Raw genomic sequence first — 22,861 nt, 5'->3', positions numbered from 1 at the left:
ACCCCCGCTCGGCTCAGGCGCCCACCCTCTGATGCCCTTCATCTGCTCTTAGGACCTGGCATGGGTTCAGGTTTTCACCCTCCTGCCCTATTCTGAATATTGAGTTATGTTAATTTTCTTAGATGTGATAATGCTACTGTGGTTGTATCAGATATCCTTAGTTGATGTGGCCTGAAGTGTTTCAAGAAACACATCAGAATGTCCGCTACAATTTCCTTTCAAATAGTTCAGCAAAAATTATATATAGGTAAGCATAGCTAGATAAAAAGAGAAAGAGGAGATAAAGTAAAAGTGGTGCAATGTAACAATTAGAGAATCTCATGGTCACAGATGTCCACTGTACCAGGCTTCCGATTTTTTCTGTAAGGGAAAGAAGTGGTTCACAAACCAAATGAACCAAAAGAAAAAGATCACCTCATCTGACCTGAGAACCCCTGCCCAGAGCCTTCTCAAAACTGGCCCCATTTCATAGATGGGGAAACAGACTTGGTGAGACATTTAATGTTGGGGGAGGTCATAGGCCCTGATGTTGAATTTTACTTGGCATTTTAGTCGTGCTGGCTTGATGCCAGGCCTGTTGCTGGGCACTAAGTGTCTGGAACTGAACTGGACCCTATCTCCACCATAAATTATATTGAGTGGGAAAGATGGAGAGGCCAGGCCATGAGGAACCCAGAGGCAGGGTGTAAGCTCTGCCTGGAGACAGCAGTTCAGCCCTTGCACAGGCTTCTGCTTCCTCTGTCTAGAACCTGTCTCCATTCACTCACATGTCTGGCAGACTCCTACTTATCCTTCAAGACCTGATGCTGGTGCAACCTTTCCTGAATCCAAACCGTGGTTTTATTTTTCTTGTTGGCATTCACACAGTAGGTACTTGGTGATCACTGCAGAAGGAAGGAAGGAGCATGACGGGAACTGGAGGCAAGGTGTCCACAGCTCTTAGAAGGGACAGGGACCCCATCATCCTGTTTAGGGCAGTCTGGCTGCTCAGTGGGTCTGGGTATAGGCTGGGTACCCCCCCTTGGCCTGTAGAGAGGCACCTGCTTCCCTGCTTTTGCCTGGTACTTCCCACACTGGGTACAGCTGTCCAAAAAGCTGCAGCATCCATCCGGGTTGCCACGGCAACATCAGCCTATGGTGGGACGTCAGGAATGAGAGGGGCAGAAAGCTAATCCTGGAAAGTTGCCAGGCAACACAGTGGGCTGGTGACACCACAGGGGCTGTGGCTGCTGGACAGATGGACAGGCCACAGCTGAAAGGGTCCACTCTCAGGAGGCCCGGTTCACAGAACCACTCACTGCCTACCATGTGATGGTCACTGCTGTTTCTCCCAACTGGAGAATGGACTTGAGGGGTGGGGGCCAAAGGGAGCTGGTTTTGCCAGCAGCCCTGCCAGCTCCACTTCACCCCTCTTCAAGGGCATGCTGTGGCCTCCCTCCTCCCTGGCAGGAGACCATGAGTCAGTCCCTGTTCTTCTGGGTCTCAGGGGCTACCCTCTAATGCTCTGTCTTCTCCCATGGCTGGGCAAGGGTTCAGGCTTTGGCCTTCCTGCCCTGTCCTGAAGGCTACCATACTTACCTTGCTCCCTGGGAAAGGAGCAAAGGGCTGAGCCATGACGCACTGGACTTCTGCCCCTCTTGTGATGGGAGGGCCATCTTTTAACCTGAATAAGCTGGAAGACAGGTCAGCCTTACTCTTGTTGAAACAGGCGGACTGGGTTTCTACAAGAGTTGGGGAGTCACTGCCCATCTCTTGCTTAGAGCCCCCTTGCTGAGGACTCTGGTGGCCTAGAAGCTGGGGGATTGGGGCAGATGGGCTGCTTAGGAGGCCCTGGCCCAGAGCCATGCCTTTCCAGCATGGGGTCTGAGGGCATGGCAGGTCTGCACGCCCCCTCCCCTGTGTCTCCTTGCTGGCTGAGACGGGAGCAATGCTTCACTGACTGCAGAGATGAAAGCCCCTTGTGAATGGGCAGCAGAATGGGCCCTTCATGTGGCTGTCCAGCCAGAACGGAAGGTGACAGGCATCCAGACTGCATGGCTGAGCTACCCGCTCCCCACCTGCCCCCAGCCTGCCTCTTGGGCCCCCAGGATCTTACTCTGATTTTCTAGGCCAGGGGCTCTGAGCTATGCCAAGAGAAAGTGAGTTGCAGGCATGGGGGGGTGTCAGAGAAGGGACTCGGTGAGGTCTAGGATTCACCACCTCCCCAGGCCTCCCTGACATAAGCCTCCCTGCCATTGCTTAGCTGCCCTCAGCAGTTCTGATCAGCATAATCATTTCTTTGATGAATAAAAATGGAGACAAATTAATTCTCCTTTGATCCACATGATCACCTTGACAGACAAGACCTTGAAAGCCCAGAGCTCAAGGAAGAAGGAGTAGAATAGAGTTTCTCGAGGGCTGGAGGACTGGAGACCACTGGTCCATGAACAGACAGTCTTCATCCATCACAGCCCCCACCTAATCCCGTGCCCACCTTTACTCCTGTGCAACCTCCCTGCCAGAGCCTCCTCCTTCTTTGTTTTTCTATGATCTTCCATCCCATCTTGGGTTACTTCTCAGGACGCCCTCCCTGAGTGCCTTGGCCAACAGAACACACATGCTCCTCAGGGCCCCAGAGGACCATGGTCAGTACCACTTGGTAGATGGTCACTGCTGAGTCCCTCACCGGACGGTGGGCTTGAGCTGTGGGTTGGTGACATCACAGGGGATGTGGCTGCTGGATAGATGGACAGGCCACAGCTGAAAGTGTCCACTCTCAGGAAGCCCAGCTCAGAGAACCACTCACTCTGTACCATGTGATGGTCATTGCTGTTTCTCCCAACTGGAGGGTGGACTTGATGGCTGGGGCAGAGGCACGGCTTTTCTCAGCAGCCCTGCCCATGCATCAGTCCAGGAAAGATCCATAGAAATGACTGGAAGATACAGCAACCCATATCAGGGCCACCACCCCAAAGATAGTGGCTGCTGACACCAGCCCACCTGCACATGACCCCACATTATCCCACCCTCACCTCCTCTCCCCCAGCCTATTTTTCTCTGACCTCCATCTGAGGGTGCAGGATGCTGAGGCTCTGTGCTCCAGGAGCAGCAGCCCAGGGGGGATGCCTGCTGGTCCCCACCTTCCTGGGCCAAAGCACCAGATGGCAGGCTCTGAGACAAAGACATCTTCCACAGGACATTTCCCGGGAGGGCTCCAGGAGCTGCACAGCAAACTGCTTATTATAATTAGACTCTGAGCACCTCTAATTTTCCCTCGGTCCCAAGGAGTTTGGTGAGCATCAGCGGAGTAATATCTTGGCAGAGTGGGTGACTTCATCAACCTGGCCCTGTGACCCACCAAGTGCCTCCACTCCCACTTTCCAGGGAATCTGGGTTTGCTAAGGCTTAGCTGGGCCCTCCCATCCACCCGTCCCCCAAGGCTGGCCACTTTGGGGACCAGACGCCAGCATGACCTTTCATCCACCCCTAGGAAGGGCTCTGGATGGGGCAGGAGGCTTGGATTCTTCAGATTACTCACCGGGCAAGTCCTTTCCTTTGTTAGGCCTCAGTTTTTCTTCTGCACAATGAGGAACAGAAACCTTGCCCAGAGTCATGGTGGGGTCATCAGCACAGAGTGGTGTGAGGGACACCAAGACTTTTCCTGCCCCGAATACTTCCATTCCCGGCAAAAGCACTGCCCTTGCCAGACCTCCAGGAGGGAGTGTGTAAAAAACTCCCAGCAGGTCAGTAAGGAAGGGTTTGTTCCAAAGAGATGGAATCCCTCACTCCCAAAGAGGTGCGACAATCCTCCTCCCCACCACCCCTTGCAAATGGCCTGGGGACATTCAAACAGCTAGGGTGGCCATTAGAGCTGACAACGTCCTTGGCAATCCGCTCCCACACTCTGGGTCTGCAAACTGAGGTGGCAAGAAGGGAGGGGCCTCACCCAAAGTCTTGGCAGAGTGGGATGGGAACCTGTGGCTGTCCTGCAGGATATAGGGAGCCGCAAGGAAAAGACCATGAGACAAAGACTCGTTGCCCTGGGAATTCCACTTCCCTTTACAGGAGGATAAGGGGCATCTGCCTGGCCTCGTACTCCTCTCACTCCTTGTCCCTCCTCCACTCCACCATCCTGAGGTGGGGCATCAGGAAGCCGGCAGCAGGCCTACCTTATGCACCAGACACTGATAGTTGCGAGAGTCTCAGTTCCCCTATTTATGGAAGAACTGGACTGTCCACCACCTGGGCCCCCAGTCATCCTCCAGCTGCCCCCTGTGGAGCATTCTCCTCCTGGAGAGTCCCCACCCCACTGTCTTTCTCTTTCCCCTGTACTCCTGATAGGCCACTCAAGAGCCTGGCACTGGCTGGGTGTGGTGGCTCATGCCTGTAATCCCAGCACTTTGGGAGGCCGAGGCGGCGGATCACGAGGTCAGGAGATCGAGACCATCCTGTTTAACACAGTGAAGCCCTGTCTTGACTAAAAATATAAAAAATTAGCCAGGCATGGTGGTGGACACCTGTAGTCCCAGCTATTCGGGAGGCTGAGGCAGGAGAATGGCGTGAACCTGGGAGGCGGAGCTTGCAGTGAGCCGAGATCACACCAGGGCACTCCAGCCTGGGCGACAGAGCAAGACTCCATCTCAAAAAACAAAAAAAACAAAACAAAACAAATATGAAAATTAGCCAGACACGGTGGTGCATGCCTGTAGTCCCAGCTACATGGGAGGCTGAGGCAGGAGAACTGCCTGAACCCAGGAGGCACAGGGTTCCAGTGAGCTGAGATCATGCCACTGTGCTCCAGCTTGGGTGACAGAGACTCCATCTCAAAAAAAAAAAAAAGAAAAAGAAAAAAGAGCCTGGCAATACTGGGTCTCCTGCCCACTTCCTCTGTACCCTTGGAGGCCTCTGGAAAATGTCATCTCCAACCCTAAGCAGTGACTCTGAAGTGTACAGAAGGGGCTCAGGTCTCCACCTGGACCAACAGAGGGGGCCCTGAGAGTATGACCCAAGATACCCCCTCTCTGTTCTCTTCCCAACCTGGCCTCAGCCTTCCCTCCAAGCAGAGAAAAACTGGTCCTTGCAGGCCCTGAAGGCAGTATTGGCTGCTCCCAGTTTTCAGGTGAGCAGACTGAGGTCCTGGAGCAGAGCCTTGTTGCAGGCACACGCACTGCTGGCCAGGCAGAGCTGGCTTGGCAGCTGGACCCTTGGTCCCTGCCCAGGACCTTCCCTGCTACCCCTCCTGGTTCCCCAGCCCTCCTGGCTGGCTCTTAGAGAAGGCAGGTGGGCCTCAGGATGGGCAGGGCCTGCCCTGGGGAGGGAACTTGGGCTGGGAAGCAGGTCGGGGGGGCGGTGGTCAGCAGGTGCAGGATAATGGGGCCACTGGGGGAGGCCCAGGGAGCAGGTGCTGCCCATGGAGGGGCTGAGGTTGCCATTGTATGCCCAGCTTTGGTGGGCCCAGAGCACGAGGGGGGTCCCTGTGGGCCGCCAGGCTGCCCTGGCTCATGCTCAGAGGTCGTCCTGATGCCTGGGCTCAGGCACACAGCCAGGCCCCTCCCCTGGGTCCCAGCCACCCCACCAGGTTGCCATGACAACCAACACTTTCATCCCTGTCCCTTTGTCTGGTCACGGTCCAGCTTTTGTGACCAGCTATAATTGGTGGGTGGAGGGAAGGGGGCCTTGCATCAGGATATACTCAGCTGGGGTTGAGCTGTGAACTCAGGCAAAGGAAGGCTGGACGGCAGGTTAAAGAAAACTGGAGATGCAAAAAGGCTGGGCTTTGCTGACATTTCCCCCTGCAGCCTCCTCTCCTGGCTGCTGGCCACATGCTCAGAATTGAGTCTGCTGGCCCCAGAGTGAACTGTCCCATCTCTGGGCCTCCTTTTCCCCTCTGTGACTGCAACTGCGGATGACCCCTCTGCCCAGATGCGCTGTGGTTCTGGGAGGCAAAAAGGCATGAGCCAACCCAGAGCTTAACTGCTTTGTGCAACTGAGGAGACTGAGGCATAGAGCAAAGCTGGATCCCGGTCCCGGTCACACCCACGGTGAGCCAGTGGCAGAGCCAGCCCTCCTGCAGGCCCAGCGCCTCAAGTATTAGGCCCCCAAACCAAACAAACTGAACCTCACAGTTTTTCTCCCCTAGTGCCCCCATAGGGAGGAGCCTTGCCAGCAGGACTCAGCAGGGGTGTAAGGGGGCCCACACCTCCATCATCCTCCCCCAGGCCCCACCAGCTGTGTGCCTTTGGGAAAGTCCCTTGGGGCCAAGTCCAGGGTGTGAAAAACAAGGGGGTGTGTAGAAACAGTCAACCCTCCCTCAGCCGGGGTGAGAAGGAGGTAAGGCCTGCTCTGCACAACGCCAGCTCATTGCCAATCCCACAAACACCACACACCCTGCTCCCACCCATCGCCCCTGCCCACCCACATGACACTGCATTGCCCAAATGGCTGCCCTGCCCATGCTCTGAGCATTCCTTTGCCCCTGTGGTTGCCTTCCCCTGTGGTGCCCTCTGTCCTCTGAAAGGAACCTGGTGGTCCCTGGTGACCAGGGCTCAGGGAAGATGATCACTGCTGTCCTTTAAATCTAAAGAATTCCCCCTTGAGACAAGCACTGGTTTTCAACAGGGAAACAGAAGAAGCAGCAGAGAGTGCTGCGGCAGCCAGTTTCGCTGCTGCAGACAGAGGCTCCGGGATGGGACCGCACTGGAAGAGGCAACAGGATGGCTTTGTCCTTTCTTGGGCGGCTCTTCTGATCTTTGAGGGAAGCCAGGGTTTCCTGCAAGCCCCTCGCCCCAGGCTCAACACCCTGTAGCCTTGTGGGAAAAGTATGGGCACCCCAGACAATGATGTGTTTCTAAAGGGTCTGCGACCCTCCAAGGGATCTGGGGCTCAGCGGGGCCCTCAGGCTCAGGAGGGACTCCCACCACCACGGCCGCTTCACAGGCATGACAGGTCCACTGGTGCCCCTCAATGAGACACTTGAGGAGCAGGGGGACCAGAGGGGAGGGGCTGGGGCTGAGCAGAGAACTGATTCAATAACTAGCAGCACAGACCCTGCATGTCATCGTGGCTCTGCCATCCCAAGAAAATGTCACTTCTTCCCCATGGACATTCTTCTCTGCAGTTAGCTCTGCATCTACGCTGGATGTGAGTAGGGTGGTAGCAGGATCAGCTACTTGGGGCCAACAGATGGGTACCACTGTTGTACCAATGGTACAAGGCTGTACCACTGGGCAGCCCAAGCCAGAAGGAGCACAGTGTCCACCTCTACAGCTATTCATCCTTATTATGGGCTAGGAACCAGTTACTAAGAAATTAGCATGTGGCCAGGTGTGGTGGCTCACACCTGTAATCCCAGCACTCTGGGAAGCCAAGATAGGAGGACTGTTGAGCCCAGGAGTTTGAGGCAAGGTAGGAGGACTGTTTGAGCCCAGGAGTTTGAGGCCAGCCTAGGCAACATGGCAAGACCCCCATCTCTACAAAAAAATTTTAAAAATTAGCTGGGCATGGTGGCATGTGTGCACCTGTAGTCCCAGCTATTCGGGAGGCTAAGGTGGGAGGATCGCTTGAGCCCAGAAGGTCAAGGCTGCAGGGAACCATGATCACGCCACTGCACTCCAGCCTGGGTGACACAGTTAGACCCTGTCTCTGAAAAATAAAATAGAAAAGTGAGCATATGCCATGAGGTTTATACACATTATGTCATTTAATCCTCACACCAATCCTAGAAGGGGGTGGCTGTTACTGTTTCCCTTTTTGCAGGTGGGGACACTGAGACTCTGAGAGGTGAAGCTGGCCAGGGAAAGGAAATTGGCAGACTTGCCTGGGTAGAGGGGAGGGTAGGAGGCAGGGCTGAGTCAACTGTTGGAAGAAGACAGTGCAAGACAGATTTGGGCTCAGGATACAACATTTTTATAATGGTCCCAACCAAAGGACTGGGCTGCCCAGATGGCAGGAGCTCCCTGTCATGGGAGGCATGCCAGGGGAAGCTGAATAGGCACCTTTCCTGTCATTTGGACACCTGAATGGAAAGAGAGTACCTATCCAGAGCAAATGAGGCCTTAAGGTGTCAATCCTGGCCCCAGCCCAGTGCTGGAAGGTACAGAGAAGACAGCACCTCCCAGGTAGGGGTTGAAGGACCCAGGGGGCACACCCTGCTGAAAACTATGCCCCCACTGTCCCATCTCCAGGAGTGGCTTCCACTTTCCAAAATGTGTCTGTCTTAGGGAGAAATTTCAGGACACCTGAGAGGGGCACAAGCAGGAACACAAGGCTGGTTGCAAATTCCCCCAATTTTTCACCCCAGGCACTTCCCTTGTCTCATCCTAGTTCCAGCCTGTGGGGATGTCTCAGAGCCCAACCCCACTCCCAAGGCCCCTCTCCGCAAGGCTGACAGCCTCCTCCTAAACCATCCCTTACACTCAACCAAAGCAGCAAGCCCCACTGATTCTTCTCCTAAATATCCCTCAAATCTATCCACTCCTTTCTGGATCCACAGATGCAGCCCTGGCCACCTCCTCCCTGGTCTCCCAGTCACCAGCGCCAGTTCATATTCTACCCAGCAGCCCTGTGTAGACGCCTCCACAGCCCACAGTCCTCCCTGATCTGGCCCCACTCTCCCCACTCAGTGCCCTCATGCTGTCCTCCAGCCAGAGGGAAGCCCTTTCAGTTCCTGACACACACCCTGTCCCCCTGTCACCTGCATCTCATTCACTGCAGCTTGGACATCTTTCCTCCAAGGCCTGGGTTAAACACCCCTAGGTGCCCACAACCATGGCAAAATTGTGTGGCCAGAGTCATTAACATGTCTGCCTCCTTGGAGAGACCAAAGGTGCCATGGGGCAGAGTCCAACCTGTCTTACCCAGCCTATATTCCCATCCCCTGGTCCTGCTGCCTGGCACAGAGGAAATGTTCAGTGAGCAACAGCTGAATGCATGCAAGCATGAATGCATGAATGAGAGTGTGACTGAGGCTGAGAGAGCTGTCCCACACAGGCAGGTCCCCAAGGACAGCTGAGTCTAGAAGCCATGATAAAAAGTGGATTGAGGGAGACGTTTGGGGCAGGAGACTAACTGGGCCAACAGGTCCTCTGTGGAGGCCCGGACTTGTGTAGCCCCAACTCCTGCCCTGAATCAAAAAGATGGGACAGATCCATGCACCTGCCAGAAGGGACAGGAATGGGGGATTCAAGCCAAATAGAGTGAGTGAGGCAGATTCCTAGAGGTCTTGCCCACTCCCTCTGGCCCACAGATTCCCTTTCAGCAAAGTCACCTTAAAGTCTTTCCTGGGGACTGTGATGGGGTGTGAGAGAATTGAGCCCAGGCCAAAAGACCAGTCACAGTGCACCTCCCCTACTCAACCAGAGGGGAAGATGCCTGCCTCTTTGTGGCTTTGTATACACACACACACACACACAACTTCCCCCATGCAGAGACTGAGCAGGGCGTCCCTGGGCCTGGGAGACCTTGAACCTCCAGTCACCACTCTCTGTGGGTGGCCCCTGGCTTCCTTGTACCCCTCCCAGCTCAGCGACAGCCTCCTGAACTTCCTGGCAGGCTTCCAGGCCTCGGAGAAAGCCGCTGTCTCTGCCACACCATTACTGTCACCATCACTGCTGCTGCGAAAATGCAATTACAGCAAACAACAGTCGCCGCCTCACTTGAGCCTCACCATCCACACCTGGAACTAATTAACTTAATTAGGCCTTAATGAGCTACACTGGTCGGAATGCCTATTTTTACTTAATTATCCCCTAATGTGCTTGGCATGGAGGAGCACAGGACCCGGAGGATGGCTTTGGCAGTGGCAGTGGCAACCACCTCCTCTCCCTGAAGAAGAGACTCTCAGGAGGTGATGCCTGTCTGCCTGGAGTGGGCCCTAAAAAGCTGAGGAGGGGTGAGGCAGGGGCCACGGGCCACGCTGTAAGAACAGCAGCCTACCAGCTCCAGCCTCCCATCATTCCCACTGCACAGTCTGAGCTGGGGCTGAAGTCACACTTTGCTCAGTTGGGGGTGTAACAGGCATGACCTGGCTGGCTTTTGCATTCATAGACCTCTGACAGGGACGACATGGGCTCAGAGAGTTACTCTTCCAACTGTCTCTAATGGGAAGGCACAGAGAGATGAAGGGCTTGCCTAAGAACACACAGCTAACTGGTGGCAATGGACGTGAATGGCTCCCAGGCCCTTTGAAGGAGCACTTTAAGCCATGATGGGGTCCTGTCAGGGTAGAGTCTAGCCTCTTTCACACCAGGCCAGGCTAGGATAGGCAGAGGATCACTTAGACAGCTGGCCTCCAGGGTCCCTATGGCAGCACCTTCCACCCCCAGTTGGGCCTTGGCTCCTGAAAGCCAAGTTTGCATCATCAACTTCTCTAGCTTTGGGGTGAGGTGAGGTGGTCTTAGTTCACTAGACAGATATGGGGGAGGCTTCAAGAGCAGGGTCCCTCCCTACTGGCCCCTGCCTTGACCCTGCTAGGGTCTCCAGATCAATGGCTCATTTGAATCTCTGGGTTCCTGGGGCTGGAGGGGTACCCTGTCCCTTGTATAAGCACAATGCACCTCTATGCTAAAGATGGATCAATCTCCGGGGCAACCCCCTCTCTGGAACTGCAGGCTTAAATCTGACAACTGTTTCCTTGGCACCTCCAGCCCTATCCAGCCCCAGGAGTCCCAGTCCTAACACAGACGACCCAGAACCTTTGATTTCCCTCTCCCTGGTCTGCTTTTCCCAGCATCCCCCTCTTCTGAAAATGGTCATGCCATTGGCTCATGTGCTTAAGCCAGAAACTGAAGAACGGCTCTGGACCACCCTCTCTCACACCCTACAGCCAACCCTTCCTGAAGTCCTGTTGGCTTTGCCTCCAGATAACATCCCCAAATGCCAACTTCCCACCACCTCCCAGCAAGCACCCAATCCTGGCCACCATCCTCTCCCATCTCGACAGCATCTCCCTTGGTCTTCATGGAGCCTCCACAATCTGGTCTCCATGAAGCTGTCATAGTGATTTAAGGAAAAAAAAATCATTCCCTAGTTCAAAATCCAATGACTTCCCATGACACTTATAATAATAAAGTTCATAGGCCTTAGCCCAACCTACAGAGCCCCACCTGCCTCGCTGGTCCCATCCACCTCCTTTCCCTTCTCCTTGCCCCACTGACGTGGGCTGTCCTTCAGGGCCTCACAGGCCTCAGGGCCTCTACACTGCCTACTCCTTCTGCCTTGAATGCTCTTCCCGCTGACCTTTGGATCACTCAGATCTTGGCTTAAACATCACTGCAGCCTTCTCTGGCCCCACACTCTAAAGTCTCCTCCTAGGCCCTAGCCCTGTTAGATCGCCTCCTAGATCACCCTGTTAGAATCTTATGCATGGCACCTGCTAGCATCTGAAAATGCTGTTTCTATCTCCCTTGAACTTCATCTGTTTTGATCCCTACTGAATCCCCAGCCTAGAACACCATATGCCTGGCACACTGTATGAACTTTCTGCTAAATGGGTGTTAGAGGAATGCCTTGACTTTTCCACAAGTGATTGGAGTCCCCAGCCCCTTCCTTGAGCTGCCCAGATCCCACCCAAATACCTTAGGCCAGAGCGTAGTATCCTTGAATCCTACATCCTAGCCCCCAGCCTCTGCTCACATGGTCCAACCACCTGGAATGCCCTTTTCCTATCATTTGCTAATGGAAACTCTGGCCTGCCCCCAGGCTTCTGACCAGTGAGGGAGTGGGTGGGGACCACCATCTGTTTGAACTAGTGAGCTTGACTTGGTCCTTGGCCTTGGCTCTTCCTGGGATTTCTCTCTGCCTACTCTTTGGAGAGAACTCCCTGGGCCTGTGTCTGTCTGGACTCTGAGGACATGAGCCTCTGGAGGTGCTGGCCTTCATCTCTGCCTGCTCATTGCTCCCCATTCCTGCCCCAGTAGCCAGTCCCAAGGTGGCTGGCCTAGAGTCAGCACTTAGCAAACATTTGATGAAGGAAGGAGGGTGGATAGGCATATGGGGTCCCTCAGCTGTGGGTCCTATCTCAGGGCTGAGGATGTGGCCAGGTCTGAGTATAAGCCTAGGCAGCTAGCCCAAGTGAGGAGAGGCTGCCTCCAGCTCTACCCAGTCCCAGGAGGCCCAGTCCTAACACAGACAATTCAGGATCCTCCCACCAGCCAGCATTCCCCTGACTATGGCTATGCCATTTTTTCCCTGGCCTCAGGCTCCCCTCCTGTGCTGGCCCTCACCTCCTTGGCTTGAAACGGCCTCTTTCCTGAGGCTGAAAAGTCCAGGGGCACCAGGCCAGATGGCTGGGTGCTCAGGACCTTCTGGCCCTCTGACCACAGCCCCTGCCTCCTCTGAGAGGTGAGAGTGGGCTCCTCTCTCCTCCTGGCAGCCCTGGCCTCTGCCAGTGGATCTTCACTGTGCCATCTCACAGATTATGCCCCAGCCTTCATAGAAATAAGGAGGTTTTAGTCTTGTTGTGACTATTGCCTGTGACCAGAGCTGTCCACCAGCCTTCTGTGTGCCCACCCACCTGCGCCCTGCCTGAGGGGCTAGGCCCCTGGAGATAAGCTCTGACTAGTAATTCCCTTTGTCCAGGATAGACTCTCTCTGTCCTTCTGAACTGGAGAATCTGTCTCCCACCTGGAAGGCCTGGGCTTTGGGTGTCATCCCAGACCTTCCCACTCAGTGGCACCCCATCTTACCAGCAGCATTCCCAGCTGGCTGGACCCTGCTCTCATCCGAGCCCCTCCCACCCTGGATCCTAGATCTAGAGCCATGCGGTCAGGGCAGGACAGACTTGAGGACGCTCAGTGTGAGGGGAGTCACTGACCTGTAGGGACCAAAACCGGGGTTTGGGACTTGGCACCATCCTTTACTGGGTCTTGCTGCCTTGGTTTATCCACCTAAGAGGCAGAGACATCGTTGTCATTTAGCAGGATGTAGGTGACGCCCATGAGATGGAAGCATGAAGTGCGTTGTAAACCTAGCCTTGGTGACTTCACCTCAATTGCTGTTGAGGTGGGAGCAGGGAGTTGTGGGGTTTTAAACACCAGTCTACCCTCTAAGAAGGCTGTGGTTCCAGCACTGCAGGCTGAGCACAGGGATCGAGCGAGATCACAGGGCCCAGGAAATGGGTTCCATTCTCTGCAGCCAGGGACTTTCATCTGCTTCATTCATGCAATGGGGCTAACCCATAAAGGGGCAGGACACAAAGGGAAGGGACGGCTCTGAGGACATAATTTGGAAGGAAGGAAGAGGGATGGCAAGTTCCTTGGGTCCTATCTCCTAGGGGGCTCTGGATAGTCCCAAGATGTCTGAGATTATGGAGCATAAACTCTCTCCTTTGACAAGAGGAAACTGAGACCCAAAGGAGAGGGTCAGCCCAGGTCATCCTGCTGGGCCAGAAGTACGGTTGCTGGGGGCTGATACTGGTTCTTACAGCACCTCCTTGAAGGCCCTGGAGCCTCAGTTTCCCTACCCTCACAATGGTGGCACTGACTCCCATCTTCCTTTCTTCCCTTCCTTCCCGCAATGCCCCCCACTCAAGAAAGCTGTGAGGTTCGCTGAGGTTCACTGAGGGTAAGGCTGTGGACAGAGTCAGGGCCCTGCCTCCTAGCCTTGTATAAGGTGGAGGAGAGGCTAAGGGAACCAGGAGCCTGGGGACCACCTCAGTACCTCCAAAGGCAGCCCCACTCCTTCCAAGGGAAAGAGGCCATGGGGCAGGACACCTCCTTGGGGGTAAGGGGGGACATACCCAGGCTTGGGGAGTCTCCAGCCACAACAGGCTCCCTCTTGGGATTGGCACTGCCATGACTCTACCACCTTCCTTGCCCTGAGCCCCACTTTCCCCATGAATCCAATGAGGATAACAGGGATCATCCCTGTCCTGTCAGTCTGTGGCCTCCTGGGGTCACCAAGCATAGCCAACCGGCCAGTGGGTATGAGACGGTGGCTCTTATGAATAGCAAAGCCCTAAAGAGAGACAAAACAGCCTGCTAATGGTGGCATTTCAGGCAGAGAACTTGGGGGCAGAGGAGCCTGCAGTGCTCAGCCCCCCAATCACAGCCACCCCAGCCAAGCCACTGCCCCTGCCTTGCCCTGGGGCTAGGGTCAAGGGTGGCAGTGTCTGTCAGCGATGTGAGTAGGCTGTCAGGGACTCCATTAGCCCAGGAAAATGCCTTTCTGTCCCCACTTACTCTTCTGTCCTAGGCTATGGGCTGTCTGCAGTCACCTCACACGCACAGCAGCCGCCACCACCCACCCATCTCCCTCCCTCCGAGCAGAGGCAGCTGCTAGGCCTCCATGCTGGAACCAAAATTGAATGAGCACTCTCACAATGTCGCCTCCCGCTGACAGCTCCTAATTGCATGTTGAAGCCATGTGATGGAGCCCAAGTTACACTAATTATGTCATTACCCTAATTAAGTAAATACTGTATGTGCTAATTGGCTGAAATCTCTTCAGGGGGATGGGCGCTGGTGTCCCCTGGGCTTCACTTGGGTGGGCTGGAGGTAACAGAGGAAGGTGGGGGCCCACCCCTCCCTGGGGTCACCCAGTGGGCATCAGTGAGGGCCCCTGACCATAGCGCAAGACAGGTGTGCCTGTGCTGCAGGGGAGTATGCAGAAGGTACTGACCAAGTGGTCAGAGACCCAGGTCGAAGGCCTGACTTGACCCCGACAGGCTGGTGGTCTTGAATAAGCCCTTTCTTCTTTTGATGTGGGCCCCCTTGCTGTTCTTCCCCTCAGCCAGCCCAGGGCCTGTGGCCTTTCAGACATACTGGGCACAGGGGCACCAGAGGAGCCCAGTGTTCAGTCATCTATAGATGCCAGCTATGTGCCTGGCCTGGGGTAGCAGCAGGAAGAATGGCTGATGACTGAGCAAAGCCCCAGTTCCTGGGCTTAGCACCCAAGTAAACTAGCCAAAGGACAAACAGGGCTGGCATTCCCAGGAAGGCAAGTGAGGTGGGAGGCTCTGAAGAGGTCTGAAGGGCTTTCTGAAGAAGGGGGACTTCACTTACAAAGGAGGGAGAATATCACTGCATTAGAACTCAGATCATCTCTAAGATGTGATGTCTAAAGCATTAGAACTCAGATCACCTCCAAGATGTGATTTCTAAATAATACCAAACTTTTTTTTTTTTTTTTTTTTTGAGACAGTCTTACTCTGTTGCCCAGGCTGGAGTGCAGTGGCACAATTGTGGCTCACTGTAGCCTCACTCTCCTGAGCTCTGGTGAGCCTCCCACCTCAGCCTCCCGAGTAGCTGGGACTACAGGTGCACACCATCACACCCGCCTAATTTTTGTTTGTAGAGACAGGGGTCTCACCATGTTCCCCAGGCTGGTCCCAAACTCCTAACCTCAAGCAATCCACTGGCCTCAGCCTCCCAAATTGCTAGGATTACAGGCATGAGCCACCAAGCCTGGCCTAAGTACCAAAATTCTTTTTTTTTTTTTTGAGACGGACTCTCCCTTTGTCTCCCAGGCTGGAGTGCAGTGGCCGGATCTCAGCTCACTGCAAGCTCCGCCTCCCGGGTTTACGCCATTCTCCTGCCTCAGCCTCTCGAGTAGCTGGGACTACAGGCGCCCGCCACCTCGCCCGGCTAGTTTTTTTTTTTTTTTTTGTATTTTTTAGTAGAGACAGGGTTTCACCGTGTTTTTTTTTTTTTTTTTTTTTTTTTTTTTTTTTGAGACAGAGTCTTGCCTTGTCACACAAGCTGGAGTGCAGTGGCGTGATCTCGGCTCACTGCAAGCTCTGCCTCCCGGGTTCACGCCATTCCCCTGCCTCAGCCTCCCAAGTAGCTAGGACTACAGGCGCATGCCGTCACACCCGGCTAATTTTTTGTTGTTGTTGTATTTTTAGTAGAGACGGGGTTTCACCATGTTAGCCAGGATGGTCTCGATCTCTTGACCTCATGATCTGCCCATCTTGGCCTCCCAAAATGCTGGGATTACAGGAGTGAGCCACCACGCCACCACACCCGGCCAATACCAAAATTCTTAACCATGACCTTAGAGTGGGACTTGGGAGGAATGACAACAGCCATCTAGAAGGAAGATCTCCGGATGGGACTCCAACCTACTTGGGGGTACTAGGGGTGCAGAAAGAATGCAGCCCTGTGTCAGGGACTGGTATGTAAGCCTCAGTAGGGCTGGAGCCCCATCATGCCCCTTCTGAGCAGATCAGCACAGACCAGCTGGTCAGGTGGACTCCATCCCTGCCCTGTCCTTCACGGAGCTGTAGGGAGAGTCCCAAAGGCAGGTGGTGGGGCTGGGGACTCCAACAGCTGGGTCCTCTCACATCACTTAGGGCCCAACAGCGCACTGTCTCCCAAGTGTGCCAGGTGCCGCAGCATGGCCATCCCGCTCTCCCAGCTCCACCCCGCCCGCCTGCCTGCCGCCATCTCTACAAACATATGCTGCGGCTCCACACCCGGCAAACACCACATGCTCACTTTGGTGGGCAATGGCTCCCTCCCCGTTTGCTCACTTGCTTCCCAGGACCCCAGGCCCAGTACAGCCCCCTACCCCGACTCAAGCCCTGGGCTGGCTGAACTCCCAGGGTGGCCTTGGCCAGTCCCCAGGTCTCAAGCTCCCAGTAGGTGACATCTGCTCATTCCTTGCCTGTCCCAGGCCTTCATTCATTCTACATAATGTGGTCTGGGCTCCTGTGGGCTGGCTCCAGACACAGAGACAGACAGGAAGCAATCCTTTCAAACGTCTGCAACGTACTCAAATGAGTAAGAAAGAAAATATGTACACACACACACACACACACACAGAAAGAGAGAGAGAAAGCAATAGAGCACAATATTCACAGTAGTTGAACATATCCCCAAAGGAGCACATGTGTGTCTTCTGTACTATTACTATTCTGGCAACTTTTCTGTAAGTTTGAAATCATTTCTAAATAAAAAATAAATAAAGAAGAATAAGGAAAGAAAAAAGGAAGGAAGGAAGGTCCTTTCCTTTCTCCAAGCTCCAGGCTATAGGAAAAGACAGCTGGACCGGTGGCAGCCAGGTCACTGTACCCCTGCTGGGTGGGGCCAGCAGGGATTCCCTGAGGAGGTGATAGGGCTTGGGGCAGTCTAAGGGGCACACACCTCTGACCCTTGTATGCAGGGTGGCACTGAGGGGCTGACTCTCTGAGAGTCTCCCTGTCACAGCTTTAGGCAAGCCCTCACTCCCTCCCCTCCTCCTACTCTCCAAAGAATGTGCTCTGGGAGTCTGAGATAAGAAGGGGAACTTCCCTTGGTCACAAGGTGTGGGAAGGTGGCTGGAACTTCTGTGCCTTTGAGTGTGAGAGGAGGCTGAACTGGCCCGGGGGCTGCGCCTGGTGGGGCGAGAGGGATGGGATGGCCCTACTCAAGGCCATCCTGTCCTCCCTCCCAGCGAACACTCACACAGACTCACCGAGCTGACTTCCCCAGGCAGTGCCCTTGCCTGTCACAGCAGCACTTGGCAGCAGGAGGGCAGCAGCAGGGAAGTGGCTCATTATTTCATCCTTCATTAGCTCGGCATTAGGCAGCCTGAGAATTGTGGGGTGTGGAGTGGGAGCCTCTGGTTCTGTGGTCCCGCAGCTCCGGGCCCACCCCTTGCAGCCTCCTTCCCCCCATCCGCTCTCTCTCCCCTGCTTCCCTACCTCTTTCATCCCCACTCCTCTCCTGCCTCCCTGTGCTCCCTACCCTGCCCTCCTCCCTGGGGTGGAGGCAGGGCACACACGTTCCGTAAGAGGGGCTTCCCCTACCCAGTTCTCAGTCACAGGATAGGCCCCTTCACTATCCCCTCCCCGAAAAGACAGTGACACCAGCATCCTGATGTGTGGTCAATCATGGTGTGTGTCCTGGGTGTTCTGAGCTCTCAAAGAATGACTGGGACCCCTGCCTGGCCTCACAGCCCATCTCCTCTCCCCTCCACCTCAGGCTGCCACTTTAGAGCCTGGACTGCCCCAGAGTGGATCTGCCCCCCGCCCCCACTCCAGGAGGCTCTGGCTGGGATGCTCAGGGCTGGGGAACCCAGGGGTCAGCAGAAACCGATTCCTCCATTCAGACGCTGTTGTTTCTTCTCACGTCTTTGTAGCCTTGTCACTGGCCGCAGTCCTCCCAGCCAGCCCACCAGCCCAGCCCCTAACCCAACGACTGGCGGGTTTCCCTCCCTGCCAGTCCCCTTCGTACATGGCCTTCTGCCATTCAAGTCCTATTGGTCTCCTCTGAATCCAGAGCCTGGCACGGGACAGGGGTGGGACCCCTCTGCCCAGCTCAGTCATCAGCCATTGGCCCCCTGCAACCTGCCTTTCACCCTGCTCTTCTCCTGCCCACGCCCCTCACTTGCCCACCACCTCCTCACCCTGTCCCTGCTCTCCCGCCCCTCTAACAGTCTCCCCGCTCTCAGTCTGGCCCCTCACCTCCCCTGCCCCCTCCCCATTTCCTCTCCCCTCCTCTACTGGCCCTTTAGTCCCTGGGTGTCAGGCTTTATCTCTCCGAGGGGGGCGGGCAGGCGGGCAGGCGGCAGGCTCGTTGTTCTCCCCTCCCCTCTCCTCTTCTCTCTCATCCTCTCCCTTCTCTCTTCCCCCTCCAGCCTCCACTCCTTCGCCTGCTCACTCACCCTCTCCCTCTCCCGCTGCCCCCCCTTTCTCCCCCACCTCTTTGTTTCAGCTGAGAACCAGCTCCTCGGGACAGTTCCCACACTGCAGTGCCTCTGGTGAGGAGACAGCGCCACTGAGGTGAGCCTTGGGGATCTGGGGACACAGGCATAGGGCGGCCGGAGCCCTGGAGGGCAGGCAGGTGGAGAGAATGGGAAGAATGCTTCTCTGCCCTGGGCAGTGGGAGCAGCAGTGGAGTGCCAGCTTCAGGTCCCCAAGGGGTCAGCAGGAGTGGGGGGCAGAGGTGCGGCCAGTTAGCCGCAAGGGACAAGGCTGGCCGGGAGCTGGCAGGCTCTGTTCCTGCCCGGGTGCCTGGCTTCTGTGGGTGGCCCTGAGCTGAGAGAGACCCTCAGGGGGACCTGAGAGGGTGGGCGGGGGCTGGGCTGCCTGGAACAGCCTGCCCCTGAAGGTTTGAGTATATGCCCAGTCCTGGAGTCCAGGGCTCTGACCCTGCCTCTGACTGGGCTGCAGCTATTGGGTTACTGGGTGCCAGCAGCGGTACCGTCCAGGGGACTGTGACCCTCACAGGTGCCTGTGCTAGCAGGGGGGTTGGCGGCTGGCTGGAATGTGCTGGGGCTGCTCCCACTGCCCAGGTGGAGAGTCTGAGCGGAGGGAGAGATCTTCCCCCTGCCACAGGCTCACAGGTTTTACTCCAAGCTACTGATCCCCAGACCCATAGAGCCACATGGCAAAGACAGGCACTTCTGCCTCCCCTAGGGATCTTTGATCAGCTCCCTCCAGACAGCATCCCTAGAAGAGCTTTGCCTAGAGTTGCAAACAGCAGGGTTTCAACCCAGAGCCTAGATATTCCTGCAGTCAGCTTCCTGGAACTGGGCAGGACAGGGAGGAACGGGGGCTCTGTGGATAGGGGTGGGGAGAGCAGGTGGAGACAGAGGCCTGGCTCCAATGAGGCTACAAGTGTGATTTTTGGAGATAACTCAGGGCCACAAGGAGATCCTGAGACTCTAAAGCTGTGCAGGTGGGTGGGAATGATCTGAAGGGGCAGAAGCCAAGTGCCAGGGGCCCCACCCCCTTCTCAGCTGGTGCTGGGGATGGAGAGGCAGGGCTGGATAAGGGAAGAAATGTATGGCTCACACCATCCCAGGGAGGTGGGCAGGGCGGCTCTGCTGGCTGCTAGTGGAGGAAAAGAAGAGGCCAGCCCAGACATGAGGGGACACCAGGGAAAACCTTCTCAATGGGATGCATTTTGGGGGTCTAGCCTCTGGCTGTCTGATTGGGGCAGAGCCAAGTCCTACAGCTCCCTGGCTCCCCAAGGAGGCAGTGGTGGACCAAATCATGGTAAGTAGTGGTCCCATGAGGCAGAGCTGCTAAGGGCAGTGGCCCCCTAGGACGGGGCAGATGGGGCATTTGCTTCTAGGGGCCAACTGTCTTGCCCTCTTCCCTTGGCTAGAACTTCCTCATCTGAGCAAGGTGACAGCTGCACTTGCTCCCACCCCTGCCCCCCAGAAATCCCTGGATGGGAGCAACATGTCTAGAGAGGTGGAATCAGAGCTGTGAGCATGAGCTGGTGCCAGGCTGAGTGTCCACCCCCAGCCCACCCTCCTCCAGCCACTACAAACCAGCCTGAGTCAGGAGAAGTGGAAAGCAAAGCCTCAGAACTGGCCCTAGCGGTTACTGGGGAGAGGTCTGGCCCACAGCCTTGGGGAGAAAGCCCATCTCTCCTGGACTAGGCACAGCTCACGACAACCCCATAGTCCTATTGCTCACACAGCAGCCTGCCAAGGTCATTGGCTTGCCCATCACCCAGGGTGTGTGTGTCCCTCACCCTTGCATACCACCTCCCTTCCCCTAGCACATCCCAAATCCTCTTACCTAGCTAGGGATTCTGGCCTGGGGTTAAGCCAGTCCTCCCTCACCACAGTCTGGGCCTCCTCATGTCCCTTACACATGACCCAGACCCAGAGGGAGGCAGGTTGCCCTACCCATTTTCCAGAGACCTTGGGGGGGCTCTCTTCCAGGTGGCTCAGCTCACTCTGACTCCAGGCGATCATCCATCAACTCCGTGACCTCCTAGGGCACTATACACCCTACTGGCCATTAAAGACTCAAATACCATTCCCTGCTGGTGCCTGTCTAGTGCCAGAGGCCAGCAGGTTGCTCACTCAGCCCCAGTCAGTGAGCACCAAGGTCCCACTGGCTCTAACCCTGGTCCTACCATGGAACAAGGGGGCCTCCCTGAGCCAAGAGCTCCCTGAGATTCCCCTTGGAAGAGGCCAGTACTTCAACCTTCTTTCTCTCCCTCCCTGAGCTCCCCACTTGCACAGAGCTTTCCCGCATAGATCCACCTGCCGCTGATACCTCCCTAAAGAGGCGATAGGGCAAGGATGTTTTCCCCATTAAACAGACGAGAAAACAGGCCTGGAGAAAGGAAGGTGGGAAGGCCAGGACAAGGACTTACCACCTGACTCCTATTCCAGTGCTCCTTCCAAGCCACTTAACTGCCATCCTCGTGAGATCCTACATGGGAGTGGGGTCCCTATGCCCACCAAAGTGTCCACTAGCTGCCCAGCCTCTGCCCCCCAAAATCCTCAAAGCCCTGAGGCATTCCCAGAGACAGAGAGGCTCAGTTACTCCCAACAGTGTTTGAGCCAGGGCTTTCGGCCTTGGTTCCAAAGCAGGCATCTAAAGGGTTCCCTGGGCTGGCTAAAGGCTTTGGAGCTGAGGCTGCATAGGGGAGGTGGGAGAGGGTTCTCAGAGCCTGTAATGCACCTCTCCTATCTGCAACCCCTTCCATCTCCTTGCATGCCCCCACCTCTCACCCTCTGCAGTAAGGATGTTGGTTCTCAGCATTAAAGTCCCAAAACAGCTCCATGACATTATTCCCTGCCAAAATCTTCGTGAGGTTTGCCATTGCTGTCAACATGAAGTCAACTCCCTCGGCCAGGCACACTAGCCTCTGCCAGTCTTTTGGGCCTCTTTGCCCAACTTGCTCCTTGTATCCCCTACACTCTACACCTGTCTCCACCCTGGGATGGGGCACAGCACAGCTCAGAGACTGGTTGTGGGCTGCACTACACATTCACATGCACACACACGCACATGCACACTCACATACACACAGATGTATCCATGCACACACACGCACATGCACACTCACATACACACAGATGTGCATACAGATGCAGACACACATTTATGTAGAAGCCTACCACTCAACTGAGCATGGTTTTCTGCCAAATCACACACACAATGGAGCTGTCCCTCTGAGCCAAGAAGAGTCCAACACATCTGCTGTGTGGATCCCTGGAGAGGCCAAGCATGGTTATGTCGCCATCCCAAGCCCTTGAGGGGCAGTGGGGAAGCAGTAGATCCCCTGGATCTGGCTGAGCCCTTGCTTGGCCCCAGGGTCTCTGAGCCCCAGAGAGTAGCAGAGGATAGTCAAGCAGGTTCCAACTAGGTTCTCATTCTCGTTCTGTAGCCTTTATGTGAGACTATGCAGTCCCAAACAAGCCACCTTTTCTCTCTGTATCTGCAACTATAAATCAAATAGTTGGGACTAGCTGACACTGAAGGGCTGCCCAGGCCCACTGCCCCACTGCTCTTGGCTCATGCCAAGTGCAGAGAAGGGAGATGCCTGTGAGGGCTGCTGTAGCCAGCAGGGCCAGACACCCTCCATGGTGAAATCCTCCAGCTAGGCCAGGGGAAGCTTCAGAAAATGAAGATGAGGTGGGCACAAGGACGGCAGCAGCTGGAAGAGAAAGAAGCCAAGATCAAGGGAGGGGCACTTTAATGATCCAAAATTGACATTTATGGAGCAAGTAATGAGTCCTATGGAAACATTCACTGTGCAGGGTTTATCTCATCTCATCATCCAGACTGTGGCCACATACATCCTTTCTTATCTCTGGGGTATCCAGTGAACAAATCTAATGGGTTAGGCTCACAGACTATTTGGCCCTATGGGGTCCAATCCAGGCCCTGGCCTCCCAGACCCTACAAACAGAAGTATAGGGAAGGGATCAATGTATAGCAGGGGGAACTTCCTGCAAGATCCTATCCATACCCAAAGCCCTCAGCAGGGATGCAGGGAGCCATGTGCCCTGTACTAAGTATCTGTGTGTATACTCACAGATGCATTCCCACTCTTAGTACGCCAACACCAACGTCTGTATACTCACACACCCACCACACACACACACTGAGGACATGGCTGCCAGGCCCTCAGCCCCTGCCCCAGTTCTCCTATCCTGCTTTTGCCTGGAACTTGGCACCCAGTGCCAATACTCATGCTCCCAAGAGCAA

At 55.4% G+C, this 22,861-nt stretch overlaps 1 protein-coding gene across 1 annotated transcript in view; it reads left to right on the top strand.

Moving 5' to 3' along the window:
* Positions 1-22,861, top strand: part of RPL29 (ribosomal protein L29) — a 344,283-nt gene that overhangs the window by 10,643 nt on the left and 310,779 nt on the right. The gene's annotated exons all lie outside the window — the stretch shown is intronic.

Source organism: Macaca thibetana, chromosome 2 (genome assembly GCF_024542745.1).
Source record: "Macaca thibetana thibetana isolate TM-01 chromosome 2, ASM2454274v1, whole genome shotgun sequence".
In the NCBI taxonomy this organism is placed as follows: Eukaryota; Metazoa; Chordata; class Mammalia; order Primates; family Cercopithecidae; genus Macaca; species Macaca thibetana.
The sequence above is the reverse complement of the archived record's forward strand: the minus strand, read 5'-3'. Positions and strand labels throughout refer to the sequence as shown.